The sequence below is a fragment of the Physeter macrocephalus genome, chromosome 20 (genome assembly GCF_002837175.3).
Source record: "Physeter macrocephalus isolate SW-GA chromosome 20, ASM283717v5, whole genome shotgun sequence".
NCBI classification, from domain to species: domain Eukaryota; kingdom Metazoa; phylum Chordata; class Mammalia; order Artiodactyla; family Physeteridae; genus Physeter; species Physeter macrocephalus.
The window spans coordinates 54,993,019-55,018,589 of NC_041233.1; the positions used below are offsets into that span (position 1 = coordinate 54,993,019).

The 25,571-nt window shown below is 41.3% G+C and overlaps 1 protein-coding gene across 3 annotated transcripts in view; it reads left to right on the forward strand.

The window, feature by feature from the left end:
- The first annotated feature begins 10,120 nt into the window (after positions 1–10,120).
- R3HCC1L (R3H domain and coiled-coil containing 1 like) overlaps positions 10,121–25,571 on the forward strand; it is an 80,701-nt gene continuing 65,250 nt past the window's right edge. For all 3 annotated transcript variants that reach the window (XM_028481637.2, XM_028481636.2, XM_028481638.2), the window contains exon 1: positions 10,121–10,196. The gene's annotated coding sequence lies outside the window, so the exon portion shown is untranslated. The remainder of the gene's footprint in view (positions 10,197–25,571) is intronic.

Below are 25,571 nucleotides of genomic sequence, written 5' to 3' on the forward strand. Positions count from 1 at the left end.
TCCCGGACTGGGGCGCGAACCCGTGTCCCCTGCATCGGCAGGCGGACTCTCAACCACTGCGCCACCAGGGAAGCCCTTTTTTTTTTTTTTTTTTAATGTGAGAGCAGAAAAGAGAGAGGAGGCCTGAGGAGCTGGCATGAGGAGAAAGGAGCATTTGCTGTTATATATGCAGAAGCTGCTGTCCTACAGCACGTGCTGAACTCCCTGGGGCCAGAGTTGCAGGAAGCATGCAGGGCTCTTGGGGGCACTCCCACCAGATGTGCAAGCAAGTTTTGACCACATCTGGAAGGTTCAGTTATTACAGGTATTTGCTTTCCTTCCAAGCCCTGGGACAGGATTCCTTACTGGACTCGTTCATTCATTCAGCAAATACTTACTGAGCACTTATGTACTAGGCATGACACAAAACATTGAGGGTAAAAAAGATGAAGTAGACACAGTCTCTTCCCTTAGGTTGCTTATGACTGGTGAGAAAGAAAAGCACAAACAGATAATGTTCCTACAGCAGGGTAAGTACCGTGTGTTAAGTCGGGTACCCCAGAAGCTGTCCCAGGTGGCAATCTGAGAAGGACCAGTAGAGGAGCTGAAGCTGAAATGGGGAAGTAAAGAAAACCAATACTTGGTGTGTTAATGAACATGTTACTACTGAGGGCAAAGGGGGCTCAGTCCCACTGGGGATGTCTCACAGCTAGTGTGGAATCTATCTCAGTGTTGCCTCATCTGAGGCTGAGAATCTGGGGTATTTGCCCATTGACTCCCACCCTCTAGTCTGCCCTGACCTCTGGCTATGCACATGCATGGCCCTAGGCAATAGAAAGCTATGGGTGTGTAGAAATGATGGCGTCGATAGGATGTGAGCAGAGCACTGACAGTATCTGATGCACGCACTTACAGGAACAATTACAGAGCACTACAGAAGCTGTAAGGAGGAGCTTTCAACTCAACCTGGTTAGATCTAAGAAGTCTTCCTGGAAGAGGTGACAGTTGAGCAGGGTCCTAAAGGATGCCTTACTCCAGAGCTGTTCAGCAATGTCTGGGGCAGAGTCTTTGCTGTCTGGTCACACTAAAGATTTTGCACTGAGAGTTCTGGCTAAGATTAACAAAAAATCTGTTTATCACTCTACGCGTGGGGTTTGGGAGACTGAGAGCACGGCAAGAATTCAGAGGGTTGACGTCCTCACAGTGCTGTCCCCTCCAGAACTGAGTCATGAAAGAGAGAACAGCAAGCAGTGAGCTTGTGTTTGCTCTTTGTAAAGAAAGCCTGAGGACATTTCTGGGTTTGCCCAAAACCTACCCTGGGTTTCTGTCGATTTGTGGATTAGGTGCTTCCTCAGAACATCCTTCTTTCCAGAGCGGTCACCCTGCAGTGGAGCCCAGCCCCCAGATGCTCTCTGCACTCACTCCTTCATCAGTACCACCTCCCAGTTAGGCCGAGGATGTGGCAATCGGGCTGCCCAGAATTGCTCTCCCCACCTTCAGCTGCCCTGAGCAGAGTTCAGATTGCACATTTCCCGACACTCAGAGAGACCCATTAATATTTAGCATGTTACATTTCCAAAGCACTTTGCTAACACAAATTGATCTTTTCGGCACCCCCTTGTGAGGCAGTTCAGTACTGTAAGCCCTACTGGGGACATCAGGCTTTGGGAAGATAAGCCACTTAGGCAAGGGCCATGGCTGGGGAGTGATGGATCCAGATTAGAATCAAAGGTCGATGAGACCAGTTGTCTGAGCCTCCAGGTGGAACTCCAGAGTAGCCCCAGCGCGCCCTCTCTGCCCAGGATGTCTTGGAACAAATCCAGCCTTCTGACGTTTTAAATAGAATGGGTTTGTCATGTCTAAGATTGGACTGTTACAAACCAGCTATTGTTCAGGGAGTGCTTATTATGTGCCAAGAGCTGGGTGCTTTACATAGAATGTACCATTTAGTTCTCACAACACTTGCCCACCTCTGTGATGTCACTACTATTATTATTTTATGCATCAGAAAACTGAGGCACAGAAAGATTAAGTAACTTGCTTAAAGTTGCCCAGTAACTGGTAGAGCCAGGAGTTAAACCCAAGCTATTCTTCTTCAGAGACCTTTAACCAATATGAACCAGGCTAAGGGTCGGTAGAGGGACCGAGTAAAGTGGAATTACTCTTGCTGAAGTTCTGCCTCCTCCCAGGCAATTCATCATATGCTTTGCAAGATTATTTCTGGAGGTAAAGGAATTAGGTGGGGGTGAGGGGCTGTCTGCGAAAGTGTTCTTGAGGAAGGAGAGTGTAAACGAAAGTTGCTGGTTACTTGATTTCCTTTGATTTTACCCTTGGCTCCGCATTCCCAGCCCTGCCTAAAAGGACAGAGAGAGGACTAGTTCATCCAATAAGCAAGGGTGGGGCCCACGTGCCATGCATTGTGCTTAGTTATGACACTTGAGCTGGTGGGGTAGAGACACACGTAAATCATTATGATTGGGTCGGGAGCATTACAACCAAGCGGTATGAGAGCTCATGGGACAGAGGAGGCAGAAGTGACTTGTTAGTCTAGGGAAGCTGGGGAAATTTTGTGGCGGTGACACAAGTTAGACCCTGGTGGAGATGGAGGAAGGAGAGAAAGGGCATTCCAGGCAGAGGGGAGAACATGTACAAAGGAAGGGAGATGTGAAATAGCATGGCAGTTTGGAGTGCAACAAGTTCTGTTTATGCGGAAATGGGCTTCTTGCTTTCTTGATTTGAGTAAGCCGATTTGGGGCCCCACTGCCCTAGATGAGGGGCCAGGTTACCAATTCTAGGTTATCCCCGAGAATGTAACTCTTTGTGACTTGTCTTGCCACATTCTTGGTGTTCTACTGCTGAGTAGAAACGATGATTGTTTAGCTAATATTTAGCAAGTTCTACTGTATGCAAGGCACTGTGCTGGGTGTTGTGGATAAGGGATCATGACCCTGAGTGCTATGGGGCCATGGGAAAGAGTCTGGGGCCGAGGGACTGTATGCCGGGAAGGAAATTTTGTAAAAGGGTCACTCTGCCCCTACTACTCTGCTAAGGGAAAAAAGAATTAGTGTTGCAATTTAAAAAATCTCTTTGTTCCCTACTCACCCCTGCCCCTTATGAGCAAAACTTTGTGTAATGTGTATGTCCCTTTTCCTTTTGCCTCTCTAGAGTTTACCACACCATTTCCCATCCATTATATGACTTAATCCTCATGATAACCCAATGATGTCGGTGGCCTTGGTTGGTCTCCATTTTATAGATGAGGAAACTGAGGTTTAGTGACTATCCAAGGTTACATGCTTTATAGCAGTAGAAAGTTTCCCCGTCCTGATCTCATGTTTGTTCTATTACACACACTGCCTTGTCTTCTAAGTCAACGGTCAGCACAGCCTCTGTGCTGTGCATGCCAGGGGTTCCCAATGGCACCCTGGAGTGGGAGGTGTCTTGCTGAGGTATTGAGGTACAAAATGCTTCTTGGTATTCTCAATACCTCCTGAGGTAGGTATTGAGAATGTTAAAATCAAGGCACAGATGGTGTTGTATTGGAACCTAAAGCCCATCTGTAAATATCTGGCTCAGTTGGAGCTGAGCCAGGAAATTCTAAGTGGCAGAAGTTACTAGACTATTTTCTCAGTTTTAGCTCCAAGGAGTCAAGTTGCCCTCAGATCAGGATGAATATGGACATAATTTCACCTAGCCCTTCCCTCCAAGTGACATTGTGGTTTTGGATAGTTTAGCCGGACAAGGCTCGAGGTCAAGAGGCGGGTAGAATAGGCTTGGTGCAGGAAAGCTAATTGTGTGTGCATGTGCGCGTGACGTGTGTGTGTGTGTCGTGTGTGTGTGTGTGTGTGTGTGTTGGAGGTACTGGCACAGCTTGCTGTTGGATTAGAGCATCAGATGTGTGACCTCACAGCCCAGACAGTCAACCAAAAAAAAAAAAAAGTTGCTGCCATGCCCTTTTTTTTTTATAAAGGTATTTATTTTAATTTATTTATTTTTGGCTGCGTTGGGTCTTCGTTGCTGAGTGCGGGTTTTCTCTAGTTGCGGTGAGCGGGGGCTACTCTTCGTTGCGGTGCGCGGGCTTCTCATTGCAGTGGCTTCTCTTGTTGCAGAGCACCAACTCTAGGTGCGCGGGCTTCAGTAGTTGTGGCACGTGGGCTCAGTAGTTGTGGCTCGCAGGCTCTAGAGCGCAGGCTCAGTAGTTGTGGCACACGGGCTTAGTTGCTCCTCAGCATGAAGGATCTTCCCAGGCCAGGGCTCGAACCCGTGTCACCTGCATTGGCAGGCAGATTCTTAACCACTGCACCACCAGGGAAGCCCTGCCATGCCCTTTTAAAGGTGGTTTCAATTAGAGTCGGGAGATTTTTCTGGGCTCCTAACTAAGGCTTGGGGTCTGAAGTCATTGTTGCTCGTCAGAGTCCTCTATCATGTTTTCCTCATGAATTAAATGGGAGCTGTCTGGTTGATACTCTGCCCTCCTATTGTCCTAAAAAGTCTTATTTTTCCTCCAGTTGATACCCAAGACTGATACAGTTCTAGATAGTAGCACTTACTGATGCTAGTCATGAGGGAAGGAACCAAGTACCCAAAAGCCCAATAAAATTTGGATCCTTCTGCATTTATTGGCTGCAGGTCACTAAAGGAAAGAATTCTCAAGTTAGGAGGGACCAATAGGGCCCACATTTCCAAGGGACAGGCTCACTTAGTCCCTCTTTCCTAATAACATTTTCTCCTCCACCGTCCATGCCATCTGGGTAATTATAGTATTATATTAGGAGGATATTGAAACTCCAAGGAGACTGTGAAATGTCTCCAGCAGAGTTCTTCTCTTATATATGCCTTGTTCAAATTGTCCATTTTGAAGCTAGGCTGTAGATGACCAAGCCCTAATCATTGAACAGACAGGCAACATGGAATCTCCAAAGTCCAAGGACCAGATATCCTCTATTAGTTACTCAAGGACTCTGAAGGGTCACACTACCAAAAGAGGGGACCTGACATCAGGAGAATGTGAATGAGAGGTGATGTAATTTAGTGGTTGAGAGCTCAGACTCTAGAGCCAGATTGTCTTGGTTCAAGTCTCAGATTTGTCAGTTATTAGCCGCACAGTCTTGGCTCTCAGCCGCCTCCACTCTAAAATGATGGTAATAATAGATGATACCTTGTAGGGTTGTGTGAGGATTGACTCAGATCAGGCATATAAAGGGCTTAGCACAGCTCCTGCACACATTAAGCACTTAAGTGTTAAATGCTATTATTTATGAAAGGGAGAATTCTTTTCCTGCTCTAGGGTGTTTCTCCTCCTTATGTCCTTAAGTCCCCATCCCCCTAGTTTATATTTCTGAAGCCAGCTGCTCCAATATCCCCTCCTCTTCTGGTCAGGGATGCAAAGGAAAAACAGCTTGCACATGGGCATATTTTCTTCTGTATTGCTTACAGCATCACCTTAAACCAATATACCACAGTTCATTTTAATCCAAGAGCTAAGGGCCCTTTAAACCAGCCATTCCTTATTTATTCTGTTAAAAAAAAAATCAAGGTCCTTTTGTTTCACATTCCTTTATTGTATTTTGTAAGGCACGGAGCACATATTGGATGCTATGTAAATGTGAAATACTCTAACAATAGTAACTGAAACAGATGAGAAACTCAAGGAAGCAAAGTTACCATTTTGAGTTTAGCTCTTTATTGATGGGCTGAGTGATTTGGGAGAGACAGTGTGGCTCCAAAGCTAAAGAGCCCACAGGGATTAAGAGGGCAAGGTTTGAATCTCAGTCACAGCAGCAGCTCTGGCGACCCCAGGCAGGAAGCTTCCTTTCCCTGGACCTCAAATTCTCCCCATGAATACTAGGATTAATTCCACAAAACTGTCTCCCAGGGATGTTAAGCCAGGGCTGCCATATGTGGTTTTACAGACTATGCAGTACACAAGGGTGCCAACTGAGGGGGTAAGTGGGGGCTGAAATGTAGCCCACACTCTGCTCATCAATCTGTGTACCCTGGTGATGGACAGGGTCCACCTGGAGAAAGCGACACTTTTCTAATTTGCATAAAGTAGTATATGGGCTCATAGAGGCCCTGTGTGAAGCAAGGTGATAGTGATAGGGCACAGAGCTCAGCTCATAGAACAGATGCATTTATTCAACACCCAGTTTTTTAACACCTACTATGTGCCAGGCCCTATTCTAGGGGCTGAGAATATGGAGATGAATGTAAACAATTTCTGCCCTTGGGTCCTCTTTCCTTCACCAGCCCATCCTCCCCTAACGTTCAAACATCAGCCAGTCTTGTAGACTCAAACTGCAAAATATATGTCAAGTCCACTCACCTTTTTTCTTTTAAGTCTTTAAAAAAATTTTTTTAACTTAAAAAAATTTTTATTTATTTTTATTTTTTGGCTGTGTTGGGTCTTCATTGCTGGGCGCAGGCTTTCTCTAGTTGTGGCAAGTGGGGGCTACTCTTCGTTGTGGTGAGCAGGCTTCTCACTGCGGTGGCTTCTCTTGTTGAGGAGCATGGGCCCTAGAGCGCGTGGGCTTCAGTGGTTGCGGCATGTGGGCTCAGTAGCTGCAGCACACAGGCCCTAAGGGCCGCGGGCTTCAGTAGTTGTGGCTCTTCGGCTCTAGAGCACAGGCTTGGTAGTTGTGGCACATGGGCTTAGTTGCTCCGCAGCATGTGGGATCTTCCCGGAGCATGGATCGAACCCATGTCCCCTGCATTGGCAGGCAGATTCTTAGCCACTGTGCCACCAGGGAAGTCTACCACCCACCTTTTTTCACTGCCAGCACTTCATTTTATAATTTCTTATCTAGACTACTGCAGCAAATGGGCTTCTACTTCTACTCTGGTCCTCCGAACAAAAGCAAGAGTAACTGTATAAAAATGTCAATCATATAACATTACCCCCTTGTTTAAACTTTTTCTTGGTTATAATTTAGTCCAGGGTCCTCATCATGTCCTCAAGGCTGTGCACATCTGGTCCTAATTACCTTGTCATGTCATCTGGATCACTCAACCCACACTCTTGCCATCTGTATGAGTCAGGGGTTCTTCACAGAAATAGGAACCAATAGGATATATATGTATCTCCTATATATGTGTATATAAATAGGATAAATATATATCTCCTATATAGCTGTATATATGTATGTGTGTGTATATATGCATATATAAAAGGAGATTTATTGTGAGGAATTGGCTCATGTGATCTTATTGAGGCTGAGAAGTCCCATAATTTGCTGTCTGCAAGCTGAAGACCCCGGAAAGCCAGTGGTATAATTCCAGTCCAAGTCCGAAGGCCTGAGAACCAGGGGAGCCAATGGTGTAAATCCCAGTTTGAGGACAGAAGAAGACCAACAGACTGATGTCCCAGCTCAAGCAGGCAGGCAAGAAGGGAAGGACTCCTCTCTTTCCCCATTTTTTATTCTATTCACACCCTCAGCAGATTGGGTGATGCCCACCCACATTAGGGAGAGCAAATAAGCTACTTATCTGAGTCCACCCACTCAAATGCTAATCTCATCTGGAAACATCCTCATAGACACACCCAGAAATAATGTTTGATCTGGTAACTCAGTGGCCCAGTCAAGTTGCCACATAAAATTACCTTTCATACCATACTGTCCTTCAAACAGCCTAGCTCATTCTTTGTGTGGTCTCATCCCTTTGGCTGGAACACTGATTCCCTGGTTCTCCCCTTGATCATCTCTTTCTCATTCTTCAGTGCTCACTGGAAATGTCACCTCCTCAGAGAAACCTTCCTGGACCACCTGGTTAAAGTAGCCCACCGCCACTCATTGCCAGCATGTTCTACAACAAAGCAGCCCAGCTCAATTTGTAAGCACACAGTTCTTTGTTTACATTCTGTCATATCTGCTAGATTGTAAGCTCCATAACAGTAGGGACCATGTTTGTTTGTTCTTCACTGTAAATCCCTTCAGCATTTTGCTAGTCTCAGGTGCACAGTGATAAATATCAATAAATATTTGCTAAATGAAGTCCTTACAAAGAATTTGTCTCTCATATGGGAGTAATCACTACAATACAGTGTAGAGATGTGCATTTTGAGACACAGGCAGTGATATGCTGCTAAACTGATGCTCAAAAACAAACAAACAAAACCCCCCTGATTTGTCATTTGCTGATTTCCATGGTGGTGTAAATACTCCCATCACAGCTGATTTCAAGTTACCAATGGTTTAAAAACAGACTTGTAATATTCCTGAATATTAAACAGTTAGCTTTTCAAGGCTGGAATGAGCTGGCTCTAGCCTATCACTGAAAGAGAGGTCAGCATGGGTGCAATGAGAACCCAGGAAAGAACAATTAGTTCATCCTGGGGGAGCTCAGCAAAGGCTTCCTGGAGGAGGTGACACTTGATTTGTGTTTTGAAGGTTGGGTATGTTGGCTCAGGCCCTTTGCCTCCAAAGCGGCTAACACAGCCCTGCTGCCAGTAGCCCATGTTCAACTGTGCCTGGCTCCTCTACTCAGCTAGCTCATCTCTGCTTGCCTGGGAGTTATCACCTGATGTAGTCCAATCCTCAGAAAATCCTTCCATGTGCCTGGTATTCTACTGGTTTGCTTCGAATGCAGCAGAGTAAGACAGAAATTAGTCAAGGGAGAAAGGGAAGGGTTTTCCAAACAGAGGAACAATTTATGCAGTTCAGCATTTCGGTAAATCTAGAAGTATATAGGAGGCAGTGGGAGGAGATTAGCTCCTGACAGTCTTTGTTTGATATGCTGATTCACACCATAGGGTGGGTGGCAGAGAAAGGGAAAGGAATTGATTACTTTTCCTGCATAATAATTCCTGCATAATTCACAGCTGGTAATTGTGGGGTTTTGTTTTTGTTGGTTTCATTTTTTTTGGTATGGAATCATTTGATTAATATCTATCTCTTCCAGGAGACCATCAACTCCACAAGGGCAGGGACTGTCTTGTTCACTATTATTTTCTCAGTACTCAGCACAAAGCCTGGTATATAGCATCAACCAAATACATCTTGTTGAATGAATCATCTGGGGAATGTTTAAAACATGCCCATGTCCACCTACCCTGAAATAAGATCTGCTATAAATCTCTCTTCTCTGAACCTCCAAACCACAATATGTGTAAGGGTGGAGAGTAAGTAGTGGGGCTGGTGTCCATATTTTGTAAAAACCACTTAGGAGATTCACTTCCATTTCTCTTCCCAAAGCCAATCAAGTGGATAAATGCTTTAACCAAAAATGTGATATGATTAAATTTTGCTGACTGCATAAATAGGCCTGATGGCAGTAGGGTGCTGAAGTGCTGGGACCAGTAAGGAAGCCCACTTCAGAGGTGCTGAAGTGCTGGGACCAGTAAGGAAGCCCACGCTGTGACCAGGTAAGAAATGAGACAGGTCTGATTTAAATCTCTGGCAGTGGTGTGAAGAGGGAGAAGATTCAGGAGATACTCAGGACATAGAATCTACACAATTTGGTGCCCATTTGGACATAAGTGGATGAAGGAGTGAGACAGATGGAGGAATCTAGGTTGAAGGTTGGAGTGAATATTAGTGAATAGGGAGAAGGGAAGGGTCACTTTGAAATTGCTACATTTGAGATGCCTGTGGGACATGAAGGGACACTTAAATATTAGTGTTCTCCAAGAATTCTGGTGAACACTAATATTTAAGAAGCAGGTTAGAAAAAGAATTGTTGAAGGAGACTGAGAAGAATGACCGGAGAGGAAGAAGGAAAACCTGAATAGTGTCAGAAAATAAATGATAATGTTCAACAGCGTCAAATGGCGCCTAAAACTTAAGTTAGATGACATGAGTGATGGCAACAAGACCACTTTCTGTGGGGGCAGAAGCTGCCGGGTAGAGGACGAAGGAAGCGGAGACAGTGAGTTTAGACTAATTTTTTCAAGAAACTTGTCTATGAAAACAAGAGGAGGGATGGTAATGATTGAGCTGTATGTGAGGAGATTTGAGCCCGTTTACAGCTAAGAGGCAGGGGAAGGGTTGAGCAAACAGGTGCGGAAACATCTGCCCTCTCGCGCCATTTTGACTGCCTTCTCCTCCCACGTGATCGGGAGGCGGCCCGCGGAGGCCGGCCTAGCGGAAACTACAGCCCCCAGAAGGCCCCGCGGCTCGGGGTAGGGGGCGGAGCCGAGGCCTGGCGCGCGCCCCGACGGCGCGAGCGGAAGAGCTGGAAGTTTGAGGAGGCGGCGGTTGTGGGGAGCTGCTGTACCGCCGGTAACGATCCGCTCCGCGTCCTTGTCCCTCCCTCTCTCCGCACCCCAGGCTGGGGGTCGTCGCTTCCACTTCTCTCTCCACACTTGCCACAAGCTTTCTTTCCCCTTTGTTTGTTACCGGTGTTTTTCTCCTCACGTGAGGCGTGGGGCCGACCCCCTCCTGGGGCGGAGGTTACTGGGAAGCTCCCGCCTTTCGACCCCTGCGGGCCCTGGGTTGCTGGGGACCCTCTCAAGGCCCTTTTTACTTCCCAGGGCTGCGTGCTCGCTTGGGGCCCTCTCCCCAGTTACTGTCTGCGGAGGGGCCTTTCCTTTTCTGGTTTCAACAGGTACTGAGCGGGGACGTGGCGACCCCTTTCTCTCCCCTGGGGTACGGGGCTGTGGACGGCCGGGGCCGCCCGAGACGACCCCGGGGCTGCGGGCGATTTCTCTGGAGCGAGTCTGCTGCGCTGCCAGGGAGCCCCGGGCTGTCGGCTGGGAGTGAGCAGTCTAGTAGAGAGGGTGTACTTCCTGGTTTTCTTGGGCCGCCCTCGGAAAACTCCAGGTCCGATTTTTAAAGTTTTCTTTATCAATAAAGCCTCCTCTCAGGGTTGAGTAGGGAAGAAGCACGAGGTTTGGAATCTGATGTCCTGGGAGGAGTTTCGGGTATGCCACTTGCTAGACCTGTGATCTTTTGTAGCACATTTACCGCAGCCTCGTTTTCCCAGTCCGAAAAATGGGGATAATCGTCTTTGGCCTGCCTGCCTTCCGGTGTTATGGGGTTCAGCAGAAGTGACATGTGCGAGAAAGCACATTTCAAATACAGCAAGCTCACTATCTTTCTGTTCGTTCTCTCTCTCTCTCTCTCTCTCTCTCTCTCTCTCTCTCTCTCTATATATATATATATATATATATATATATATATAATGGTTAATTGTAATTTTATCTGTCAACTTGGAGCCACCTCACTATCTTTCTGTTCGTTCTCTCTCTCTCTCTCTCTCTCTCTCTCTCTCTCTCTCTCTCTCTCTCTCCCCCCCTCCCTCTCTCCCTCCCTCTCTCCCCCCCCCCCTTCTTGCCGTCCTTGCCTCAGTGCTACACAGGTGCGAGTATCCCACAAAGCGCTTAATGTTCCTCACATGTGCTAAGCTGATGCCTGTCTCCAGCTGGTCTGCTCTCTTCCCCGTTTTCAGATACCGCTTGTGCTAAACCTAGCTCTGATTCTAATACGGTACCACTATCCTGTGTATACTAGCTGAAACAAGAAATATTGGGGTTATTTTCACCTACCCTAGGTATATGTGTTAGGAGTCTGTGTTACCTTATAGTTAGAATTCAGAATATAAACAGCCAATATTCCAGTCTAGTTTTTATTCTGGCAGTTCAGCTCTGAGACTCCAAGCAGGTGGCTTTTTGTGTTATTTTTCCCTTGTAGAGAGACAGGATTTTACAAACAACTTTTTGTGGGTTTGGAGGTATAGTAATGAGGTAATCTTGTATTTAGTCTGCAATCATTGGTTGAAGAATACCTGAATGTGGTTCTAAAGACAAAGAGGATGGCAGTACAGTGACTTAGTTGAATGTACAAAGTTGAACAAATTTGAGTTCAAATCCCGGTGCTGTGACTTCTAGTTTATGACTTTTGGCAAATTATTTCTCCTCTCTAAGCCTGTCTACTAATTTCTAAAATGGAGATGATAGCATTTACCTCACAAGGTGTCTGTCTATAAAGATTAAATGAGATGTGAATATAAAGTAGTGCTGGAGTGAGTACGTGCTCATTATTTTGTTGCTGTTGTAATTGATGACTATGATGATGGTAAAAAATGACAGTGATAATTTTAGGTAAAGTATTTTCTTGAGATTCCATTTCTTTTTTGTTGTTGTTTGTAAAATGAGGATAGTTTTCATTAACTCATAAACTTAAAAAAAAGTTGTAAATAGAAGTGCTCAGATTGCAGGGTTTAAAAAAATTTTTTTTAAGCAATTGCATTTTATCTAAAGATTATATTAGGCTATTTTTTACTTTTAGAGGCTTCCAAAATGCTCTTGTTGTTGGGGTGTGCTGTTGGACTGGTGCTTCATTTATAAACCATAGTAAGAATGCAGTTTTCTGTCTGCACATTGGAGCTTGTAGCAGAACAATTATCTGTGTTTATGAGTTAGATATTGACTATTTACTAGGACAGAGTTTTTTGGGTTTTTTTAACATCTTTATTGGAGTATAATTGCTTTACAGTGTTGTGTTTCTGCTGTACAACAAAGTGAATCAGCTGTACATATACATATACCCCCATATCCCCTCCCTCTTGAACCTCCCTCCCACCCCTCTAGGTGGTCACAAAGCATCTAGCTGATCTCCCTGTGCTATGTGGCTGCTTCCCACTAGCTATCTGTTTTACATTTCGTGGTGTATGTATGTCCATGCCACTCTCTCACTTCGTCCTAGCTCCCACCCCCATCTTGTCCTCAAGTCCGTTCTCTACATCTGCGTCTTTATTCCTGCCCTGTCCCTAGGTTCATCAGTACCGTCTTTTTAGATTCCATATATATGGGTTAGCATACAGTAATTCTTTTTCTTTCTGACCTATTCACTTTGTATGACGACTCTAGGTCCATCCACCTCACTACAAATAACTGAGTTTTGTTTCATTTTATGGCTGATTAATATTCCATTGTATATATGTGCCACATCTTCTTTATCCATTCATCTGTCGATGGACACTTTGGTTGCTTCCATGTCCTGGCTATTGTAAACAGAGCTGCAATGAACATTTTGGTACATGACTCTTTTTGAATTATGGTTTTCTCAGGGTATAGGCCCAGTAGTGGGATTGCTGGGTCATATGGTAGTTCTATTTTTAGTTTTTTAAGGAACCTCCATACTGTTCTCCATAGTGGCTGTATCAATTTACATTCCCACCAACAGTGCAGGAGGGTTCCCTTTTCTCCACACCCTCTCCAGCATTTATTGTTTGTAGATTTTTTGACGCTGGCCATTCTCACTGGTGTGAGGTGATACCTCATTGTAGTTTTGATTTGCATTTCTCTAATGATTAGTGATGTTGAGCATCTTTTCATGTGTTTGTTGGCAACCTGTGTGTCTTTGGAGAAATGTCTATTTAGGTCTTCCGCCCATTTTTGGATTGGGTTGTTTGTATTTTTGATATTGCGCTGCATGAGCTACTTGTATATTTTGGAGATTAATCCTTTATCAGTTGCTTCATTTGCAAATATCTTCTCCCATTTTGAGGGTTGTCTTTGTCTTGTTTATGGTTTCCCTTGCTGTGCAAAAGTTTCATTAGATCCCATTTGTTTATTTTTGTTTTTATTTCCATTACTCTAGGAGGTGGATCAAAAAAGCTCTTTCTGTGATTTATGTAGGACAGAGTTTTATAGCGCATTTTTTGTTGGTTCCCCATCCTCCCCACCTTTCTTTTTTTAAAGCCAGAGTATTTGACTGTAAAAGTTCAGTCTAGTGGGTAGTGTCCAAAAGATTTGGTGACCCTCATTTATGAAAGTGGAAACACTTAGTGACAGGTGCTGATGGTGGCACTGGTGTGTGTGCATCTGCAAGGAGTGAGAGTTCAGAGAAACCAAGGAGGAATGCCTAATAGAGAAAACTGATGTGTTGGTCAAAGCAGAGTCTTAAGAGTTAAGAATTGAAATGTTTACTTTTCATTCCTTCAGATGCTGTGTTGACTACAAGATGTCTGCAGATGCAAATGTTTCCTTTACTGTCTTTTTTGATGTGGTTTTCCCTGGCTCCGCTTTGCCAGTTTCATGCTGACTTATATAGTTAAGAATCAGCAAGATAGCTATTTTTTTTACTACAGACTTGTGTATAAACTGACAGTAGAGAGTCATTTCCATTAAAATCTACTTTGTGTGCTATAATGTGTTATTTTTTCCTTTATGTTTTAAACATTTTTGTTCTTGACTGGTTTTTACTTGAGTTTTTGGAAGGTAGACCCATTTTCAGGCTTAGTGAAAGATGGTATTATTATTATTACTATATTTAATTTTATTATTATATTTTTTCATATAGTCATGAATTTTGGTGATACATTCCCAAAATGCTTCACATGATCACTGTATTTTTTTGTTAGTCAAGGTTAAGTTTGTTGACTGTGACCATTGAACCCTGAAAAACAGCAAAATTAATTGGCTACTATTTTTGAATCTGTGACCCTATCCTCATTAGCTCCATAAGCTCAGTGTTCACAAAATATCTCACCAGAATGAATGATAAGACTGGTATATTGTTGATTTGGCACTTGTGCACTCATTAGACATAATAGAAGTAAATTAACTAGTGCCAGAAGTAAAAGTATAGATTTTTAATTATAAACCTATAATACAAGACTAGCCGTCACACTATGTATAAAACTGGTGACCTGTAGGATGATCTTTGACAACCAGTAACCTGAACTATAATTTAGACGTTTCTTTTAGTTGTTGAATTGTATTGGTTGCAGGCTTCCCACCCACAGGAGAAGTGAGAAGAAATGGAACTAGGCTGTTCATGTCTTGAAAAAGAACCATACTTCTACTATGCCACCCACCGAAAATGTGCTCTTACCTAGTGGGGAAAAACATTTAGAGTTTTCTGTTAATGAGCCCAGTAGGATGGATGAAGCCTGGGTAACTCCTAAGAGCTTATTGAATTACAGAGAAATTCCAGTTGTCAGAGGTTTAGATAGGAGAGAAGTTATAGGGTATTGCTTTGCAGCTGTAAGCCTGCATTTGAAGAGGATTTTCTCCTCTCAGTAAAATATGGACCAGTTGCTCCCAGTTTGTGGTGTGTATTTTTCACCATCTCATGCTAGCCTTCTGTCTAGTTTTTCATTCTTCGAATTTGCTCTTCAGTTTCATTACTATCTATTGTCCCTCTTGTATCTTATTTTTTTTTTTTTAATGTCAAACATGGCTGGTTTTGGACTAGGGATAAAAACAGACAAGCAGAGAAACACTGTTGGAAACAGCAGGTTCTGGTGTCTAGTATTCTGAGGTTCCCAAATAACATGGGTTAACCTGTGCATATGATGATAATGGATTTCTGGAATGGGCAAGTGGCTGACAGTTCATGACTGTTTAACCTGGTGCAGAGGCAAAAATATGGGCAAATGGTGTGTGGTGCTCCTTAATATCAGGTTTGCCTTTTAGGAAAAAATATGTGTCATGTTAATACTGGCTTGCTTCTGGGCTGTTTCAAGTTCTTTGCCATGGAATACCAGAAGAGCATTAAAGAAAGAAGGGAAGCACTTGGATTTAAATCTTCACCTCTCAAATTTATACCAATAATCTTGTTTGTTTTTCCTTATCATCTGTAAAATAGAGTTAATAATATCAAGCCTGCTTATTTGTAAAGATTAGAGGGAAAAGTTAACAAGAATTTCTTGGAAATGGGGTAACTGTAGGGGAGAGACTTATAGAAAGGCAGAGTCTGAGAAGGGAAAACACACACACTGGAGTGGGTCACTTAGGGAGAGATAGAGGAAAACACACACACCAAAGGCAGAGAGTGAGGGTCAGTCAGAGATAGAGAGGGGACATCAGAAACACAGAGGGACAGTCAGACCGAGGCATTTAGAGTTAGAAAGAAGGGTAATCACAGATGTAGAGAGAAGGGCTGACTTAGAAATGACAGGTGGATGCAGGGAGGGAGCTGGAGAAAGAGAGACTGTGAGGGGGAACAACCAGGAGGGCATGACCAAGAGATGGGAGCTTATTGAGTTAGTTTTTGTGTGTTATTTGGGGAGATCTTGTAGACATTTGTAATTAGCCAGGAAAGGGAAGAAATGCAGATATTAATAGTAAATCAAGTAACATGTTTATGCAGTTTTTATTACACTAAAATTTTTCCTTAAACACCAGCTTTATTTTGCATATTAAACATATAAACACCAAGCCAACTTTTGTTAACAGGCTTGTTGACTACTTACTTGACCCCTTCATAGTATAGTTTAAACACATTTTTAAAAGTACCGTGGGCCTCTCACTGTCGCGGCCTCTCCTGTAGTGGAGCACAGGCTCCGGACGCACAGGCCCAGCCGCCATGGCTCATGCGCCCAGCCGCTCCGCGGCATGTGGGATCCTCCCGGACCGGGGCACAAACCCACGTCCCCTGCATCGGCAGGCGGACTCTCAACCACTGCGCCACCAGGGAAGCCCGATTATTTTCTTTTTTAGAAATATTTTTTCTTAAAAATATCTAATATATGCTTACTGTAGAAAACGTGGGAGTTACAGAAAAATTTAAAGAACAACAAAACTCATAATCTCGCAATCTAAGCAACACATAATGAGGCCTGCATTTTTCATGTTTTCTTACAGTCTTTTTTTTTAGGTATTTATTAAAGCTCTTCTTCTTTCCTAACAGAACCAAAAAGCTGTTTATAAGTCCAAAATCATTTTTTAAAAATTAATGAATTAATTAATTTTTGGCTTCGTTGGATCTTCATTGCTGCATGTGGGCTTTCTCTAGTTGTGGCGAACAGGGGCTACTCTTTGTTTAGGGCTTCTCATTGTGGTGGCTTCTCATTGCACTATAGGCGCACTCTAGGGCTCTAGGCGCACGGGCTTCAGTAGTTGTGGCACGCGGGCTCAGTAGTTGTGGCACACAGGCTTAGTTGCTCCGTGGCATGTGGGATCTTCCCGGACCAGGGCTTGAACCCGTGTTCCCTGCATTGGCAGGTGGATTCTTAACCACTGTGCCACCAGGGAAGTCCCCCAAATCATTTTTAAATTAACTATTTGTGGTGGAGTTAACTTTATATTCCTATTTTGGCACTTAGGTACTTCCATAAACTATAGTATTTGTATACCTATTTTTATTTCCTACCTCCCTAGGTTAGATTAATAACTAGGCTATCTGTTATTCATATTTGTGTTTTAGACTAACCAAGTGTCTTACATATAGTAAGTACTCAGAATATATTTGAGATGATTTGTTAAGTTCTCTAATTAGAAACTTTCTTATTTAAATAGTTCTGTCCAGTTTCTCATCGGCAGACTGGATCTTCCTTAATGTTGAGAGAAGCTTGATTTTAGGTTGTGTGTGTGTGTGTGTGTGTGTGTGTTTAATATGAAGTTACTGAACTAGGAAAGGGGTGCATTTTCCGGTTAGCTTTCGTCATGTAGCAAGCCACTCTGAAATTTAGTGATGTATCAATAAAACAGCATTTTATTATGCTATGGATTCTGCCAGAATTCAGACAGGGCAGTGTGGAGATGGCTTGAACCTTAGCTAGAAAGGCTTGAAAGCTGGTGGTAATTTTGTGGCTGGAAACTAGAATCTGGAGCCATCTCCACTCATGTGCCTCATGATTGAAGTTGACTGTCCCCTGGAACACCTACATATGGTCTCTCCACATAGACTAATTGGGCTTCTTCACAGCATGGTGGTTGCTGTTTTCTAAGAGTAAGCATCCCAAGAGAACCAAGTGGAAGCTGTGTTGCCTTTTGTTACCTGGAGTTGGAAGTCACATAGTGACACAAGCTTGCCATGTTCAAGGAGAGAGCAGTGGTTACGCTGAACCCAATTCTCACAGGAGGAGTGTCAGAGTCAACCTTGTAAGAAAAACGTTGGAGGTAATGGAAGTGGGGGATAGGTGTCATCTTTGGGAAAGACGGTTTGGTCACAAGCAGTTACTGGACTGGGAAATAGTAAGTTAAAAAATGAGTTAATAAAACATCACTTTCTGAATGTTAGTAAGTATCCTATTGCATATTAGTAATGTTAATTGTGTTTAGTTTAAAAACTTATACTAAACTTTTAAAGGCTTTTAAACTCAAAGCTATTTCAAGTTACTTCCTTGACTTTTAGACCCTGAACAAAATCTTATTTCTTTTTTTAACCCAGCTTGCAAGTTGGTGAGTTTCTATACTTCGTTCCATCCCCTTTTAAAATTCAATGGAGTCTTATTTTGTAAATAATCAGTTACATGTAAATAATATACTGTAGAAAATTTGGAAAATCAGGAAAGAAACAAAATAAACCTATAATCTCACCTTTCAGATGTAATCAGTTAGAAGTCCATAATTTATTATCCATGGTTCCTAAATTGAAACTGTTGTGAAGATGGAAAGTTTTTAAGAAGTTTGTAGCAAACTCAGTTGGCAGCAAAAGCCAGTCTGCACTGATATAAGGCTATTTGTAGTCTTTATTTATCATATGTAGTATAGTGATTTACACTTTTTTCCACAAAAGTTTCAACTTGTTTAATTACAGAGTATTGCCCCAGATGCTGGTTAGAATATTTTGTAACACATAGAATATGTACCATATCAACCTTTCTAAAAACCTGAAAAATTTTTCTGAATTCTGAAGCCTGTCTGACCCCCAGGAGTTTTGGATAGGGGGTTTTTGGACTGGAATTTAAAACCTAGTGCTAGGAAAAGATAAATTTATTAATCTCCTTTAGTGGTTCTAAACTCTTTTATCATATGAATCTTCCCAGAACTTTTCTGTTTTCATTTCACATTTTTATTTTAGGAGAAGACCCAGAAGGAAAAGAAATAGTCTTGATTTGTTTATATGATCGGTAGTTCTCTGCATCAGTGTGACCATCTTTCAATACATTCAGAATTTCCAGGCCTCTTGACTCTTCTGGTGTAAGGGCCAGTGAGGTAGTAAGTACTGGAGTTTGATGAGCCCAGGGAGCCATGTTGCTCTTGGTTTTTGCCACCAGTATTGTTAATGTGACATTACTATTCTTTCCTTTTTTGCCATAGTGGGTTTTTTTTGGTACTGTGCTTCTTGTTTGTTTCCTTGAGTAGTCTGAAAATTTTCTTTGCCTCTGACACTTGAGTTCAAGGTTGAGGAATTTATCTTTAACTCCATAATGTCAGATAGTTTTAATTTTTAAAGTATTTTCTTATTACTATTATCACAAGTTCAGTATGTGCTCATTATCAAGGATTTGGAAAATACAGCCATATTTTCACCACTTGGAAGTAACTGTTAACACTGAGGTTTATTTCCTTGCACTCTATTTTCTGTGTATGTATATTAATGCAACACACACACACACACACACACACACACTTAACATTGGAATTTCTTGCTATTGTACATAAATTTTGTATTCTGCTTTTTAAAAAACATAACATGTTTATTAATAGTGTCTAGGTCTGTTTCTGGAGTGAGCATGAATTATATTACTGGACAATGACCTTAAAATTTGTATTCATTTTGTGTGGGAACTTAGGCGACAGGTTCAGATTCTGGCATTGCCACTGCCACACTGAAAACTGGGGCAAGTTATAGGTTATCTCTGGACTTCCATCGTGTCAGCCGTCAAATGAACTTTTCAAGGTATTTGACGCAACAATCTGATGAAAGTTAACCCACTCCTTGGAAAATCACTCATATAAAAGAAGTCTTTGGTCAGATTTTTTTTAATTGCAGTATAATTGACTAACAATATTATGTTAGTTTCGGGTGTACAACATAGTGACTTGACAGTTTTATACATTACAAAATGATCATGACAATAAGTCTAGCTACTATCTGTCACCATACAAAGTTATTACATTATTATTGACTGTATTCCCTATGCTGTATATTACATCCACGTGACATTTATTTTATAATTAGAATTTTGTATCTTAATCCCCTTCACCTATTTCACCCGTCACTCCCCACCCCTCTCCCTTTTGGCAACCACCAGTTCGTTCTCTATATTTTTGAGCCTGTTTCTGTTTTGTTGTGTTTGTTCATTTGTTTTGTTTTTTAGATTCCACATATAAGTGAAATCATACAGTATTTGTCTTTCTCAGTCTGACTTATTTCACTTAGCATAATACCCTTTATGTCCATCCATGTTGTCACAAATGGCAAGATTTCATTCTTTTTTTTAATGGCTGAATAATACTTAACTGTAAAAATGCCACAAGTTCTTTATCCACTCATCTGTTGATGGACATTTAGGTTGTTTCCATGTCTTGGCTATTGTAAATAAGGTTTCAGTGAACATCGTAGTACATACACCTTTTTGAATTTGAATTTTTGTTTTCCTTGGATAAATACCCAGAAGTGGAATTACTGTATCATATGGTAGTTCTATTTTTAATTTTTTGAGGAACCTCCATAGTGGTTGTACCAATTTATATTCCCACCAACAGTGCACGAGGTTTCCCTTTTTTCTACATCCTCGCAACACTTGTTATTTCTTGTCTTTTTGATTATGGCTTTTCTGACAGGTGTGAGGTAATATCTCATTGTGGTTTTGATTTGCATTTCCCTAATGATTAGTGGTGTTGAACATCTTTTCATGTGCCTGTTGGCCAACTGTATGTCTTTGGAAGAATGTCAGTTTAGGTCCTCTGCCCATTTTTAAATTTTTGACATTGAGTTGTATGAGTTCTTCATATATTTTAGATATTAACTCCTTATCGAACATATCATTTGCAAATATCTTCTCCTATTCAGTAGGTTGCCTTTTCATTTTGCTGATGCTTTGCAAAAGCTTTTGAGTTTGATGTAGTCCCATTTGTTTATTTTTGGTTTTGTTGCCCTTGCCCAAGGAAACAGATCCAAAAAAATATTGCTAAGACTGATGTCAGAGAGCATGCTGCCTGTGTTTTCTTCTAGCAGTTTTATGGTTTCAGGTCTTACATTTAAGACTTTAATCCATTTTGAGTTTATTTTTGTATTTGGTGTAAGAAAGAGGTCAAGTTATATTCTTTTGCATGTGGGTGTCCAGTTTTCCCAACATCATTTATTAAAGAGGCTATATTTTCCCCATTGTGTATTCTTGCCTCCATTGTCATAGACTAATTGACCATATAAGTGTGGGTTTATTTCTGGGCTCTCTATTTTGTTACATAGTCCGGTCAATCTTTGCAATTCTTCCCATTCTACTAGATGAACTATATGTTGAGGACTGCAAAATATAGCAGTATCTATTTGAGGTTATTAGGGCTTCATGGAAGAGGAGGATCTTGAAGGAAGTGATAGAATGACAAATTGACTTGAGAGGACAGAATAAAATTCCACATAGGGTGATGAGACATTAGAAGCAAAAAAGTACAATATATGTGAACTGAATGAGACAAAAAGTGTATTTTAACAATATTGCACAAATAGAAGGTTTGATTTTACTGATGATTAGTAAAGAGATGTGATTTGTCAGGTTTACATGTCTGTGGGGTAATGAAGAATTAATGGGAAGCTTTGAAGGCTAGGCTGAAGAACTTAGATTTGATCCTGTAGATGATGGTATTTTTGTTGAAAGTCATATGATGAAAACAGTATTTGAGAAAGGTTGTCCTGGTAGCTTTGTGGGATAACCTCAAGCAGGGCGTGGCTCTAGGGTATCTCAATAGGACAATCATGGAATAATATGGAAATAGAAAACATGATAGCTCTTGTGAAGGAAGAGCAATAAGAATGGGGTTAGAAAAGCTGAAAGAGTCGGAATACCTCAAAGTTTTGAGCCTGACAAATCAAGTGTATTGTGTTGTCTTTTTTTTAAGATCTTTTTTGATGTGGACCATTTTTAAAGTCTTTATTGAATTCGTTACAGTACTGCTTCTGTTTTTTAATGTTTGGTTTTTTGGCCTCGAGGCATGAGGGATCCTAGCTCCCTGACCAGGGATTGAACATGCACCCCCTGCACTGGAAGGCGAAGTCCCAACCACTGGACCACCGGGGAAGTCCCTATTGTGGTGTCTTGATAATGACATTATCTGAGAAAGGATCTCAGATAGGTCTAGGGAGAAAGATAATGAATTCAACTGCTAATACAAGTTTTAGGTATTGGATAATTTGAGTGGTAGTTGAAAAAAATCTGATGCTTTAAAAATAAAGAACTTAATAATATAAATGAATGCTGTCCCTTTGAAAGTAATCCATTTTTAAGACCGTGCATTTATTCTAGCAAATAAATATTCTTTGGAATTTGTCTTTTGGAACTGCTTTCAGAACCAATAGAACCACGTAAGAAAACCAGTCTCATTACTTTATGGTCATATCTTTTGTGCTCAAGAGTATTATCTTGCTTGATCACTCATCTTATTTACCATTTTTATTTCTAAGTGATATTTGACAGTTCCTAAAAGTTAATCTGCAGAGGCATGAAATTTATTATCATGGTGGATATTTAAATAACTATCACCGTTGCTGAGGACAACCTTAAAAAGCTGTGATAGCATCCTTAGAAAAGGTGCTAGTGCACGCTGGTTAAGAGGGTGGGTTCTGGAAGCCTGGATTTGAATCATCTCTTTAGTACATTAGTTCTGTGTATTGAGTAAGTTACTTAACTTGTCTGGGTCTCAAGTTTCCTCATTTTTAAAATGAGGATGGTGGTAATATGCCCTACTTCATAGGATTATTGTGAGGGTTAGCTCTTAGAACAATGCCTGGCAAATATTAAAAGCTCACTAAATATTAGCTGTTTATTACCATCACAACAACTACCACTACTGCTACCACCACCACTTTGGCTATTTATCTTTTTTGTTTTAAAAACCACTTGTGTTCCTGTTTAATTATGTCTTGTACAAATGGAATGATAGACAGCTGGAGATAAAAGTAGAGCTCAAATAAATGATCAGACATATAGTGATGAGGATTTTTAGAATGTTTGACTTAGAACTTAGTGGAAGAAGAGCAGAAAAGACCAAGGATGGAATATTGGGGAATATTCACAGTAAGGGAGTGGGAGGCAGAAAATGAGCCTGCAGAAGGGCAGTGGAAGATTGTTTAGTGAACGAAAGAAAACAAGGAGTGTACATTAGTATAGAGGTTATATTAATTAGGATTAAATTTGTTTGCAACCAAATAACAGAGACTTAAGCATGATAGATTTCATTTCTCTCGATGTCACGAATTCCAGAAGTAGTCTAGGACTGTTGTGGTTTATCATGGTGTCATGTTGTTGCTCCACTGTGCATGGATTCACTTGATGGTCTAAGATGGCTATTGGAGTTCCAGCCTTTTCATCTACGTTCGAACCAGCAGAAAGGAAGAAGAGAAGAACATATCTCCCTCCCTTTAAGGATACTTCCTAAAAGTTATATGTACCACTTTTGCTCATATTCCATTGGTCACATAGCCGCATCTTCCTGCAGGAGAGGTTGGGAAATGTAAACTATTTTGAATGGTCAGTGCCTGGGAAGAAAAAACAGGAACAATAAGGATAATCCAAGGGTAGCTAGATGAGGACTATTGGGTAGATAACAGAGTTAATTGTCTTTAGGATAGTTTAATTCATTATTGGTAATCCTTGATAAGAGTTTCAGTACTTGGCGAAACTGTATGAAACTACTCTTATCAAACTGCATCAACAGTACTTTGTTTTTAGGGCGTAATCCCTTCATGAATCCCTACTTAATTAGGATTATCAGTCTCTTATAATGAAAAAGATTATGGATATGTATATATATGTATGCACGTGTGACATATACATATATTTTATATATATAATATATATATCTTCTCACTTACCATTAGTGTTTGCCAGGATTTCTTCATATGGCAACAACATGCAGTAAAATTGATGATGATTAAGCCTCTGATATCTTTCTTTAGTTGTTTTCAGCTTCTAATTTTACCTAACCTTCTATCCACTCTCCAATTTGGTTGTTTTGGGCCACTGTTTTTAATCTGTCTCTGTCCTTTTATATTACCACTCTCTCTCACTGCTGTTAATACTTCCCAAAATAGATAAATGAGCATATTTAATTAAATGTGTTATTTGCACTGTCCTGATCATTAATGAATTTGTAAGTAAGGTCAGACCTACAATCTTCCTAGTATTACCATGACTGAATTCTCTCTATCCACTAAATTGGTAGTTATTTGCTTTAGAGGTTTTTTTTTTATTTTTAAAGCTTCCATATTTTTTATGTTTATGTTCTTTTAGTGTTGGAAATATGAAGGTCTTCTAACAAAAAGGGGACTATGTTTTCCCTAGGATTTTTGTCCCTTTCAATTGAAAATGTTTTATTTATATATTTTTGAATGATGAACAATATATTTAAGATAAGTTCATATTTTGCTATTTATATTTTGTCAACAGACATATAGTTTAAAATAGATATAGTTTAAAACGGGTTTATAACAAAATATAGTGAATAGTTACTGTGTCATTCCTGCCCACTCTCTCTAGTCCTCTCCCTAAAGGTAACCACTTTCAATTCCTTAAGCTGTTCCTTCTGGCATTTACAAATCTCCATATTTTAAAATAATATGTGTGTAATGCTGTCTTTTGATTCACCAGTTTATTCATTATATGTTGTGTTTCTGTTATGATAAAGTTTTATTGTTCTTAAAAATTTATTTATTTATTTATTTATTTATGGCTGCATCGGGTCTTCATTGCTGCGCGAGGGCTTTCTTTAGTTGCAGCGAGCGGGGGTTACTCTTCGTTGCAGTGCGGTGGCTTCTCTTGTTGCGGAGCATGCACGGCCTCTAGGCACGCGGGCTTCAGTAGTTGTGGCACGCAGGCTCAGTAGTTGTGGCTCACAGGCTCTAGAGCGCAGATACAGTAGTTGTGACGCACGGGCTTAGTAGCTCCGTGACGTGTGGGTTCTTCCCAGACCAGGGCTCAAGCCCGTGTCCCCTACCTTGGCAGGTGGATTCTTAATCACTGTGCCACCAGGGAAGCCCAGTTTTATTGTTCTTAAACCACAGTTACCACTGCTACTCCTCCCCTGGCCTCCCAGTTTCTGTTACAATATTTGGTTAAATCAAATAGTTAATGTTGCGTTTACATTATTATGTCTGTGCAAATTTTATTTGCTTATAGTGTCTTAAATAGTGGCCTCTAAGTGCAATTTTCCACAAGGTCAGTGACAGTAATCTGTCATTTCAAATTTTCTTTCTTTTTAAAAAAAATTCTTGGAAATTTCTCTTCTGGAGACTTTCTTTGTCTTCCTGTCTGAGCCTACTGTTTGGGCCTGCTGCACAGCTCTTTTCCTGGGATGATTTTCCTTTGTTGTCATCCTTAGACTTTTCTCTGTTTTGGGTATGATTCCCAATATTGTTGGAACTCTTATCTTCTTCATTCGTCATTTACCCTCTTGCTTGAGTGGAGCACATCCTCTAGTAGTTGTGTTGTATTAAAAAGATGGTACTATGGCGGAGAGCCTGGGGATGACTGCCTTCAACATGCCTGTCTCCGTCACAAAGCTTTAATCTGAAATGGTTGCATTCTACTTCTAGTTCACAGTTAGCATCCTGGAATTCCCATTCACCAATATTCCTTCACTTCTCTCTTGTGTTGGATATCCTGTTTTCCATATACCGTGTCTTTCTTTGTTTTGATTTATGTATTTGATTTATGTGCCAGGTACTGTGCTAACATCTTTTTTCTGTTTAATTTATGTTGACATTATTTCATACTACAGAAAATTACAAGAATGTACAAAAAATTTACCCAGATACCCCAAA